Below are 12,063 nucleotides of genomic sequence, written 5' to 3' on the forward strand. Positions count from 1 at the left end.
TGACAAACAACATACAACGGAACTTCCATAAGGTTAACAGCTGATTTCTCAGCCAAAACCCTACAAGCCAGAAGGGAGTGGCAAGGTATATTTAAAGTGACGAAAGGGAAGATCCTACAAGCAAGATTACTCTACCTGGCAAGAATCTCATTCAGTTTCAACAGAGAAGTCAAAAGCTTTACAGAAAAGCAAAAGCTAAGAGAACTCAGCACTACCAAATCAGCTCTGCAACAAATACTAAAGGAACTTCCCTAAGTGGGAAACACAAGTGAAGAAAAGGACCTACAGAAACAAACCAAAAACAATTAAGAACATGATAACAGGAACGTACATATCGATAATTACCTTAAATGTGGATGGATTAAATGCTCCAACCAAAAGACATAGATTGGCTGATTGGATACAAAAACAAGACCCATCTATATGCTGCTTACAAGAGACCCACTTCCCAGACCTGGGGACACATACAGACTGAAAGTGAGGAATGGAAAAAGATATTCCATGCAAATGGAAATCAAAAGAAAGCTGGAGTAGCAATACTCATATCAGATAAAATAAACTTTAAAATAAAGAATGTTACAAGAGACAAGGAAGAACACTACATAATGATCAAGGGATCAATTCAACAAGAAGATATAACAATTATAAACATATATGTACCCAACATAGGAGCACTTCAATACATAAGGCAAATGTTAACAGCTATAAAAGAGGAAATCGACAGTAACGCAATAATAGTGGGGAACTTTAACACATCACTTACACCAATGGACAGATCATCCAGACAGAAAATTAATAAGGGAACACAAACTTTAAGTGACAAAATAGATTTAACTGATATTTATAGGACATTCCATCCAAAAACAGATTACACTTTCTTCTCAAGGCACATGGAATGTTCTCCAAGATAGATCAAATCTTGGGTGACAAATCAAGCCTCGGAAAATTTAAGAAAATTGAAATCGTATCAAGCATCTTTTCCAACTGCAACACTATGAGATTAGAAATCAATTACAGGAAAAAACACGTAAAAAACACAAATACATGGAGGCTAAATAATACATTACTAAATAACCAAGAGATCACTGCAAAAATCAAAGAGGAAGTCAAAAAATACCTAGAGACAAACAACAATGAAAACACAATGATCCAAAAACTATGGGATACAACAAAAGCAGTTCTAAGAGGGAAATATAGAGCAATACAATCCTAACTCAAAAAACAAGAAGACTCTCAAATAAACAACCTAACCTTCCACCTAAAGTAACTAGAAAAAGAAGAACAAAACACAAAGCTAGTAGAAAGAAAGAAATCATAAAGATCAGAGCAGAAATAAATGAAATAGAAATAAAGAAGACAGTAGCAAAGATCAATAAAACTAAATGTTGCTCTTTGAAAAGATAAACAAAATTGACAAACCTTTAGCCAGACTCATAAAGAAAAAGAGGGAGAGGACTCAAATCAATAAAATTAGAAATGAAAAAGGGGAAGTTACAACAGACACCACAGAAATACAAAGCATCTTAAGAGACTACTAAAAGCAACTCTATGCCAATAAAATGGACAACCTGGAAGAAACAGACAAGTTCTTAGAAAGGTATAGCCTTCCAAGACTGAAGCAGGAATAAATAGAAAATATGAACAGATCAATCACAAGTAATGAAATTGAAACAGTAAATAAAAATTTTTGAACAAACAAAAGTCCAAGACCAGATGGCTTCATAGGTGAATTCTATCAAACATTTAGAGAAGAACTAACACCCATCCTTCTCAAACTCTTCCAAAAAATTACAGAGGAAGGAATACGCCCAAACTCATTCTATGAGGCCACCATCACCCTGATACCAAAACCAGACAAAGATACTACGGAAAAAGAAAATTACAGACCAATATACTGATGAATATAGATGCAAAAATCCTCAACAAACCACTAGCAAACAGAATCCAACAGCACATTAAAAGGATCATCACCATGATCAAGTGGGATTTATCCCAGGGATGCAAGGATTCTTCAATATATGCAAATCAATCAATGTGATATACCATATTAGTAAACTGAGTAATAAAAACCATGTGATCATCTCAACAGATGCAGAGAAAGCTTTTGACAAAATTCAACACCCAGGGGGGCTTCCCTGGTGGCACAGTGGTTGAGAGTCCGCCTGCCGATGCAGGAGACATGGGTTCGTGCCCTGGTCCGGGAATATCCCATGTGCCACGGAGCAGCTAGGCCCGTCAGCCATGGCTGCTGAGCCTGCGTGTCCGGAGCCTGTGCTCCACAATGGGAGAGGCCAAAACAGGGACAGGCCCGTGTACTGAGAAAAAAAAAAAAAAAAAAAAATTCAACACACATTTATGATAAAAACTCTCCAGAAACTGGGCATAGAGGGAACCTACCTCAACATAATAAAGGCCATATGTAACAAACCCAAAGCAAACATCATTCTCAATGGTGAAAAACTGAAAGCATGTCCTCTAAGATCAGGAACAAGACAAGGATGTCCACTCTCGCCACTCTTATTACTCAAAAGTTTTGGAAGTCCTAGCCACAGCAATCAGAGAAGAAAAAGAAAGAAAAGCAATAAAAATTGGAAAAGAAGAAATAAAACTGTCATAGGTTGCAGATGACATGATACTATACATAGATAATGCTAAAGATGCCACCAGAAAACTACTAGAGCTAATCAATGAATTTGGTAAAGTTGCAGGATACAAAATGAATGCACAGAAATCTCCTGCATTCCTATACACTAACAATGAAAGATCAGAAAGATAAATTAAGGAAACAATCCCATTCACCATTACAACAAAAAGAATAAAATACCTAGGAATAAACCTACCTAAGGAGGTAAAAGACCTGTACTCAGAAAACTATAAGATACTGATGAAAGAAATCAAAGATGACACAAACAGATGGAGACATATACCCTGTTCTTGTATTGGAAGAATCAATATTGTGAAAATGACTGTACTACGAAAGCAATCTACAGATTCAATGCAGTCCCTATCAAATTACCAGTGGCATTTTTTACACAACTACAACAAAAAATCTTAAAATTTGTATGGAGACACAAAAGACCCCGAATAGCCAAAACAATCTTGAGGGAAAAAAATGGAGTTGGAGGAATCAGACCCCCTGATTTCAGACTATACTACAAAGCTACAGTAATCAAGACAATATGGTCCTGGCACAAAAACAGAAATATAGATCATTAGAACAGGATAGAAAGCCAAGAGTTAAACTCATGTACCTACGGTCAACTAATCTATGACAAAGAAGGCAAGGATATACAATGGAGAAAAGACAGACTCTTCATAAGTGGTGTTGGGAAAACTGAACAGCTACATGGAAAAGAATGAAATTGGAACACTCCCTAACACCATACACAAAAATAATCTCAAAATGGATTAAAGACCTAAATGTAAGACCGGACACTATAGAACTCTTAGAGGAAAACATAGGAAGAATACTCTTTGACATAAATCACAGCAAGATCTTTTTTGACCCACCTCCTAGGGTAATGGAAATAAAAACAAAAATAAACAAATGGGACCTAATGAAACTTCAAAGCTTTTGCACAGCAAAGGAAACTATAAACAAGATGAAAAGACAACCCTCAGAATGGGAGAAAATATTTGCAAACAAATAACAGACAAAGGACTAATCTCCAAAATATATAAACAGCTCATGCAGCTCAATATTAAAAAAACAAACAACCCAATCAAAAAATGGACAGAAGACCTAAATAGACATTTCTCCAAAGAACACATACAGATGGCCAAGAAGCACATGAAAAGTTGCTCAACATCACTAACTATTAGGGAAACGCAAATCAAAACTATAATGAGATATCACCTCCCACCAGTTAGAATGGGCATCATCAGAAAATCTACAAACAGCAAATGCTGGAGAGGGTGTGGAGAAAAGGAAACCCTCTTGCACTGCTGGTGGGAATGTAAATTGGTACAGCCTCTATGGAGAACAGTATGGGGGTTCCTTAAAAGACTAAAAATAGAATTACCATATGACCCAGCAATCCCACTACTGAGCATATACCCAGAGAAAATCATAATTCAAATAGACACGTGCACTCCAATGTTCATTGCAGCACTACTTACAATGGCCAGGTCATGGAAGCAACCTAAATGCCCATCGCCAGACGAATGGATAAGGAAGAAGTGGTACATATATACAATGGAATATTATTCAGCCATAAAAAGGAAGGAAACTGGGTCATTTGTAGAGATGTGGATGGACCTAGAGCCTGTCATACAGAGTGAAGTAAGTCAGAAAGAGAAAAACAAATATTGTGTATTAACGCATATATGTGTAATCTAGAAAAATGGTACAGATGAACTGGTGTGCAATGCAGAAATAGAAACACAGATGTAGAGAACAAACATATGGACACCAAGGGGGGAAGGAGGTGGTGGTGGTGGGATGAATTTGGAGATTGGGATTGACATATATACACTTATATAAAATAGATAACTAATAAGAACCTGCTGAATAAAAAATAAATAAATAAATTACCCTCTAGAAAAGTTGTAACAATTTATTCTCTCTCCCTAAGTGTGCAATATGACCATGTTTAAATAAATTATGGTATTTCCACAGACTAAAATACTATTTTGCAAAAATTAATGACATGGCAAACTAGGCATAGGACTGTGTCAAGTAAAACAAGGTATAAGATAAAGCATACCACTGATATGATATATTACTATATAAATTATATATGTGTAGAGGAATATATACACATATGTACACACATATATATGGCAGAAATTGTCACAACTGAGGGAAAGGACTAGATTAAATTTCTAAAATTTCTTTAATGGTCTTCTATGTTTGTCAAATTTCCTACAATTTTTGCATATTTTACTTGCAATCTGATAAACAACATGCTCAGAAAATATTGTAAGTTGCAAAGCCAAAGAAACAAGTCTTCAGGTCATCTAACGTTAGACGTACACTTACAAAACAGCAAACTCCTAGTGTGCTCCAATCTGGAATGTTTAAACGTAGTGGCCTAAAATACATTTGCCCAACAAAGAACTTGCTTTAACTCATGAAAATCTTCATGCCTCATAGCAAGCAGGATAAAACCTTTCTTTTCTCCACTGATAAAACAAATGAGAGCAAGCTGTGAGATCCCTGAAAACAGAGAGAAAACTATCTCTTCGAACGAGCTCTAAGTCCCTGGCTGCAGGCATTTTGGAAAGCATTTTGGATGGGAACAAACCATTAATAAAGATTCAGTACTTACACTGACCTTTGAGCAATTCCAGATGTAGACTTGGAGAATTTTCCACAAATAATAAAGAAGGGTCAGCTACAAGAAGTGACAGTCCGGAACAGGCTTGCAGGAGGCTAGAATTACACGGGACACAGAAAAGAGACTCAGCAGAAATGAAACAACACAAAAGGAATCCATATCCTTGACCAAACATAACCAGAGATTTATTCTCTCATAAGAATTTTTACCAGTTCCTTAGTGTGGAGGAAATATAGGCTACACTATATTTTCTGGATATGATTATAGTTTCATCAGTCTTTATGATGCACTTATTCTCCATGCTATTACTCTATGCTAACTTTTTATACAGAGTAACTCATTTAGTCCTCACTAAACCCAACTTGGTAGACTGTTATTCATATTTTACAATTAGAAAAATGAGGCCCAGAAATTTAGATAATTTGGCCAAGACCATACTTCTTGAGCAGGGGTCAGCAAACTTTTTGTTAAAGGGTCAGAGAGTAAACAGTATGCTTGCCAGTCACAAGGTCTTGGTCACAACTACTCAACTCTGCTGTGTAGTACGAAAGCACACATAGACAATATTTCAAGGAGTCAATGTGGCTATGTTACACAAATGGGTGGTGGGTCCACTGGCTGTGGTTTGCCAACTTCTGATCTAGAACGTGGTAAATCAAGATTCAAACTCAAGTCTATGCCTTTAATAACTAAACTGCCATACAATAAGAGAAAATGAAATAAATGTGGTTCTCCTCCCATAACATGGGTTCACTAATTTTCAAATATTCTTTGCCTCTCTATACAGTTTTGTTCTAAAGAATCTAACCAGTTAATAGGAATTGTCACTTATTGGGATTTGGTGAGCAGAAAGATTTGGATGCCCAGAGAGCATAAACAAGGTAGGTAGCTCACCTAACAGAATGTGGATTTAACAACATTATGTTAGGATAGATGTGCAGATCTGAAATTTGGGCAGTACTCAGCCTGCTAAAATGGAAAAGAAGAAAGAAGAAGATGACTCTGGGTTCTTTTAAAATATAGCAATACTTAGTTTAACAAGTCTCTATTTTTTTCTTAATTTCAAAATCATTATCCATGAATTTGTCTCATACATACAATAATATTGGGCAATACAGCTATATCCATTTTAAGTTGTTTAAAATTCAAAGTCATAAGGAAAGATATTTTAATCATATCTAGTTTTTCTTGTGTTTATAAATTATAAAGTAGCAATGAAAATTAATCAACAGATTGAGTCTGCTGTTTGATTTTTTAGTAGTAGGTCTTCACCAGAATTTGAGAGCCACATCCATGACAGAATGAGTCAAGATGACATAACATTCCTTAAATAATGGAGATGTAACAAGCTCTCTGGGCAGGAGAATGGTCAGAAAATTTCTACTTCAGTCTTAATGTTACTATGGACCAGTCATACGACCTTCAGCCAATTCTGCATCTTCTTTAGAAAAATGGTAATTATATCATCTGTTACCATACCAGGGTCACTGTGAAACTTATATGAAAAAAATTCATAAAGTTATCTTATAAATTTAAAATGCTATATTCATTAAGGTAGACATCTAAGGCTTATAATACAATCCGTTTTTACAAAGAAAAATACTTTTATTTTTTTCCTTCTTTCACAGATCTGTAATCCCTTTCACCAGAAACAGAAGAGACCCAGAGTTCAGAATTTCTGCCAGGCCATCATTGTGAAAAAACAAAGTAAAGCCATAATTCTACTACTGTTTTATTTTTTAGGACCTTTAAATTTTTCCTTACCATTAGTAATCACCAACATTTCTAAATATACAGTCTGTTAGATTCCTACACATTTTCTTTAGAAATCTCAGTAACTAAAAACTAAACAATAATAGTACTTACAGAACCAAGTTATTTGTAAAAGGTAGTTTGCACAAATAAATCTTCTAAAATTTTGGTTAAATTTCTAAGAAATATAGTAAGGACACTGTAATATTAGATTGTGTTATTTTTCACAAATATTTGCAGCCCATCTCTCTGGAAGGTTTATACCCTCCTACTCCACTACTATCAGCCTCAGCTGTATGATTCTTGTAACGTGAGCAGAAGTGACCGATGTCACCTGCAAGCTGAAATTTTAAAAGCCACTATGTCGTTTGCCAGGTTCTCTTTTCTCCTACACTATAAGACCAGAATATTCCAGATAAGGGCTGCTCCAACATTCTGGGGTCCAAATGAAGACAACATAAAACAGCACTAAGACCAACCGTGAGACCATGTAGAGTGAGTGAAAAGTAAAATTTTGTTCCTGTTAGTCACTGATCCTTTAAGTCATTTGCTACCACAGGATTACCTAGGCTATCCTAACTGACTAATTACAAGAATGCAAAAGTCCAGTTATACTCTGTATGTTGACAATTAGAATAATTAACATAAACATGGCAGCAACATAAAATCTCATTTATTAAGAAAGAAACAAGCATTCCAATGTTTCCTATATGTGAACACAGTTACAACAGGATATAAAAACCAAGTTTTGTCTCACTAAACCACAAAGATGGTGTAAGGGATTCAGACTGCAATAATTTTTCAAGTTATTTATAGGATAGAAAGACATAAAACCAGAGAATCACATCCAGAAACAATACTGGCCATCATTTAGAGATTATCTATAATCCTAGAAATTAGGGCTCTCACCATCTTATTTACAATCACTTTTTTCTTTTTCTATTTTTTAACCAAGAAACTTCAAAATTATTTTCAAGGAAAAAAGAAATGACTCTCAAAATGCACTAGCAAAATTCAACAGATTTCCTAAATCCAAAGACTAATAATAAATATGACATTTCCTCATCTAGAAGCTGTCAATATTACACAGGTCATTTCAGGATTTCTGTTTTTAATTAAAACTTAAATTGTGTCATTAGTATTTTTAAGCATAAAATCTCTAATATGCGGCTCAATACATAAAACATAAGATTTCAGGGATAACATTAGATATGCTTTACACTTTCAAGAAATTATCAACACAGTATCAGGGATACCCTGCCCTCTACTGTCAGTATTATAATTTTGCATGTTTAACTAAATTAGTTAAATCACTTCATTTAAAATCCAAGTTTTCTCCCTCCATCAGTTTTTTTTTTTTTTTTTGGTATTTAAACATTCTGTTTCTATTCTACTAGCTGTTTTCTTAGAAAATTTAACATGTATGTTTCACTGAAATATTAAAGTTCATCCATCTTTTTATACTGCTCCTAAATAAAGGAACTCAGAATGCTCTAACGCTAACCAGTCATTTCCCAACTTATAGTCTCTTATTGTTCTGTACTAATTTCTCTCGATTTTTACCCTTATCAATTAGAAAATGTTGTAATTATTTCACATGGTAAGTTTACTTAGAGTTACACAGATATTTTCTATTTTATTTGCTCACCATTCCTTCCTGCATCTCAGACCTTCCTTTGAAATTAGTTCATCTTTAAAGCAGGTCTGCTGGTATGAAATGCTCTCCATTTTTGTCTGCAGAAATCATTAGTTTGTCCTTCTCCTTTAAAGCTTCAGTGGTATACAATTCCAGATTAACAATTATTTTCCATCACTATTTGAAGATAATATTCTCCTGTCTTCTACCTTCTGCTGTTGTTGTTGATACCACTCATCTCCACACTTCATTGGCCTCTGGCTCCACTTAGTTTTCCAATAAATTGTCCCAATATTCACAAACTCGCAGTCTACTCAAGCTCTCGTCAATGCCAATTTGTGGAGTTTTCCAGTTTGTTGAGAAATCTCACTTTGTCATTGGCTTTCTACTTCACCTGTATTGTAGCTTCCTCAATTCCCTTTGGTTTCCCTGTGTATTTGTCATTTCTTATGGTTTTCACAATTTTCTTACCATGTGATCTCTAAAAGTTAGTTTAAAATATATGCAGATTTAGTATATACGGTTTACATCATCTTCATTTATGTCAATGAAGAGAAAACATATTAATGCATTACCATTTAGTATTTCATGTCACCTTGGTATTCTGGATATGTATTGATGGTGGTCTTGTACAGTGATAGTCAAAAATTTTTAAATCACATACTTTTGTCAAAAAAAATGAAGGGCTCTGCAACATGTTATACTTATTTGCAAATCACATGCATGTTCTCCTATCAATCTTAACATTAAATAGTAGTGAAATATATATTTTTTTATTTTTAAATAAACAAATTTAAACAGAACATACGGAAAAGATTTTACATACATTTTGGAATGTATGTCCCACCTGGTATCATAAAGGGTCTAAGAAGCTCTAACATTGGCAGGTTTTCTGTAGTAGAGCTAGCTCTATTCTTTGGACTCTGTAGATATTTTCAGAGCCTTTTAGATAATTCAAGAAATAAGTCTGGAAAAATACGACAAAGTATCATTGTTTTCAATTATTAAATATGGTACTACTCAAATAATATTATGTCCCAACAAATATACAAATGAAATAGGTGAAATTTTACCACTACTCAGAGTATCCCTCATTAATTCAACAAAATTTGTTTTCTACCTGTAAAGTGCTTGGTGCTATATTAGGTGCAAATGATAGAGCAGTGAAAAGATGGACCTGGTCTGAGGTCATAGACTGTAAAGCCTCTTACTGAAGACTAACAATTAAAAAGCCAGTACAGTAAAGTGGGATGAATGGTATGTTTGTAGAAAAGTAGGGCACACTAAATGAGTACTTAACTTCAGAAACATTTTGAAAAGACTCAGGCTCTTATGATTTGGCTTGAGATTATACCATAGAGAGAACCTTGAAAAACATGTTTTATTTCTTTGCCCTGACAATCACATTATAACTCCTTTGTTCTCCCTGCATTATTTGAAATCCTAGATGGCCACTAACAACAGTTCATAAAAAATTAAAACTTATTAAAAACGTTAGTGATGATTTACAAAAAAGTTTCGTAAAGATAGTTGCAAGTCAGTACAATTTTGAAAAGGCACCTCCTGTGATGGGTGAGTTTACTCAAAGTGCAGATTACTGGAGATTTGGTGAATCATACAAATATATCTGGGTTCTCTAACATCAAAACAGAGTAAAAAGACAGCAACTAAAAATATGTAGGAGATGATATATGAACCAAATATACTTTTAAAAGTGTACTGTACCAGTTTAAAATTTAATTTGGTGTAACATGATCCTGTACAAATTAAAGGAGCATCACATGATACTATGTTATCATGATTAGAGACATGAAAATAGAGGTTCTATTTTAAGTACAACACAATAAGCATCATCTCGCAATGAAGTGAAATGACCTATTTTCTTTTTCTTTGTGTTCTCTTACTATCTTATTCTCCCTTAAGATAGCAAGGGATAGTACATATACATACTCTTAGAGGTTATGTAGTGATGGTCCGGATGTTCATCAAGTCAGAGTAAAACTACAGCTCACCTGCCTGGCACATAAGATTTACCCAATTGTATATAATTGAAACATTTAGACAGATTATGTAGAATAACACATTTGTATGAAATTTCGTGAATGGATATATGACTAAATGGTTGACTTGTGTTTGTAGCATTATCTTGGGGGTACTTGATTACAGCCTTTTTTGGTCTATTTCAAGACATCTGAAACAACCGTTACTAGAAGGAGCCAGACACAAAAGGCCCGGTTTTGATGATCCCTCTTCTACTGAGTCCATGGCTGTGGGCAAGGCCCTGAACCCCTGGGTTTTTAATCACAGTGTCCAAATCCCTAAAATGGGATCTCTGAGGTTCTTCATACTCTCACATTCTTTGTTTCTGTGTGGTTCCTGCTGATGTTTATTGGGTCTCAAGAGTACAGAAAGTCCACCTTCCCAACCAAATTTTTTGGGCACCCCCATGTAATAATGGACCATGTTCATTCATTGCCAGAACATGTCAAGGAATGTATAAGGTTGGTAGCAATTGGGAAGTGTGGACCAGGGCCAATGAGGGATGCACATATTAAAATATCTACACTCAGATTGTCTTGTGTTATTTAGTTCTCTAATTTTATTTATGCAAAATAAACATTATTTATCCCAGACTGTAAATTTTACATTGTAGGAATTATATCATACTCTTAATTCTGCTACCCAGACAGTAAGTGGTCAGTTACTTCTTGATTAATATCTAAGCCAACTTTAAAAATAACCAAGTAATTATTTGGGACATAAGAGTTTTTACCTACTTTATATCAGACAAAACTCTGAAATGAATTTCTTTAATATGAAAAAAGGAGTTAAATAATACTTCTCACTTTTATTCCCATAGCAATTACTGGAAAAGAAAGGAAAAAGCAATTACTGGAAAAGAAATGTAAAGAAAAAGAAAGAGTGAAACATTTAATTCCAAAATAAGTGTGGGCAACAATCTTGCTTTATTAATACAAAACCACACCCACCATGTTCACGTTAAACATTTAGTTTTAGTAAGTTGGTACATGAATTATTGGTAAGGAAATTCTTCATGAGGAAAAAATGGCTTTTAATATAAACCCTGTGTGTAAGAATATATGAATAATGAGTTGGAAGCCACCTCCCAGAGGAGAAAGTCGCCTGGGCTTTTAGGTATGAATATAAAAAAAAAATCTCTCCTCATTTCACCTCTTTTCTGAGGGCCAGATTGTTCTGTGAACTGAACCCATTCCAACCTGAATATACTTAATATAAATGAACATTATAGCAAAAGTTAATAAGGCCAAATTATGCTACCACAAAAATTTTAAAACAAATAATCACCATAAGGAAAATAGTCATAAACCCTGGCTTATGGCCCATACTTGGTTGAGTTTTTAAAATATGTTATTC

Source organism: Mesoplodon bidens (genome assembly GCF_964165515.1).
Source record: "Mesoplodon bidens genome assembly, chromosome: 5".
NCBI lineage: Eukaryota > Metazoa > Chordata > Mammalia > Artiodactyla > Ziphiidae > Mesoplodon > Mesoplodon bidens.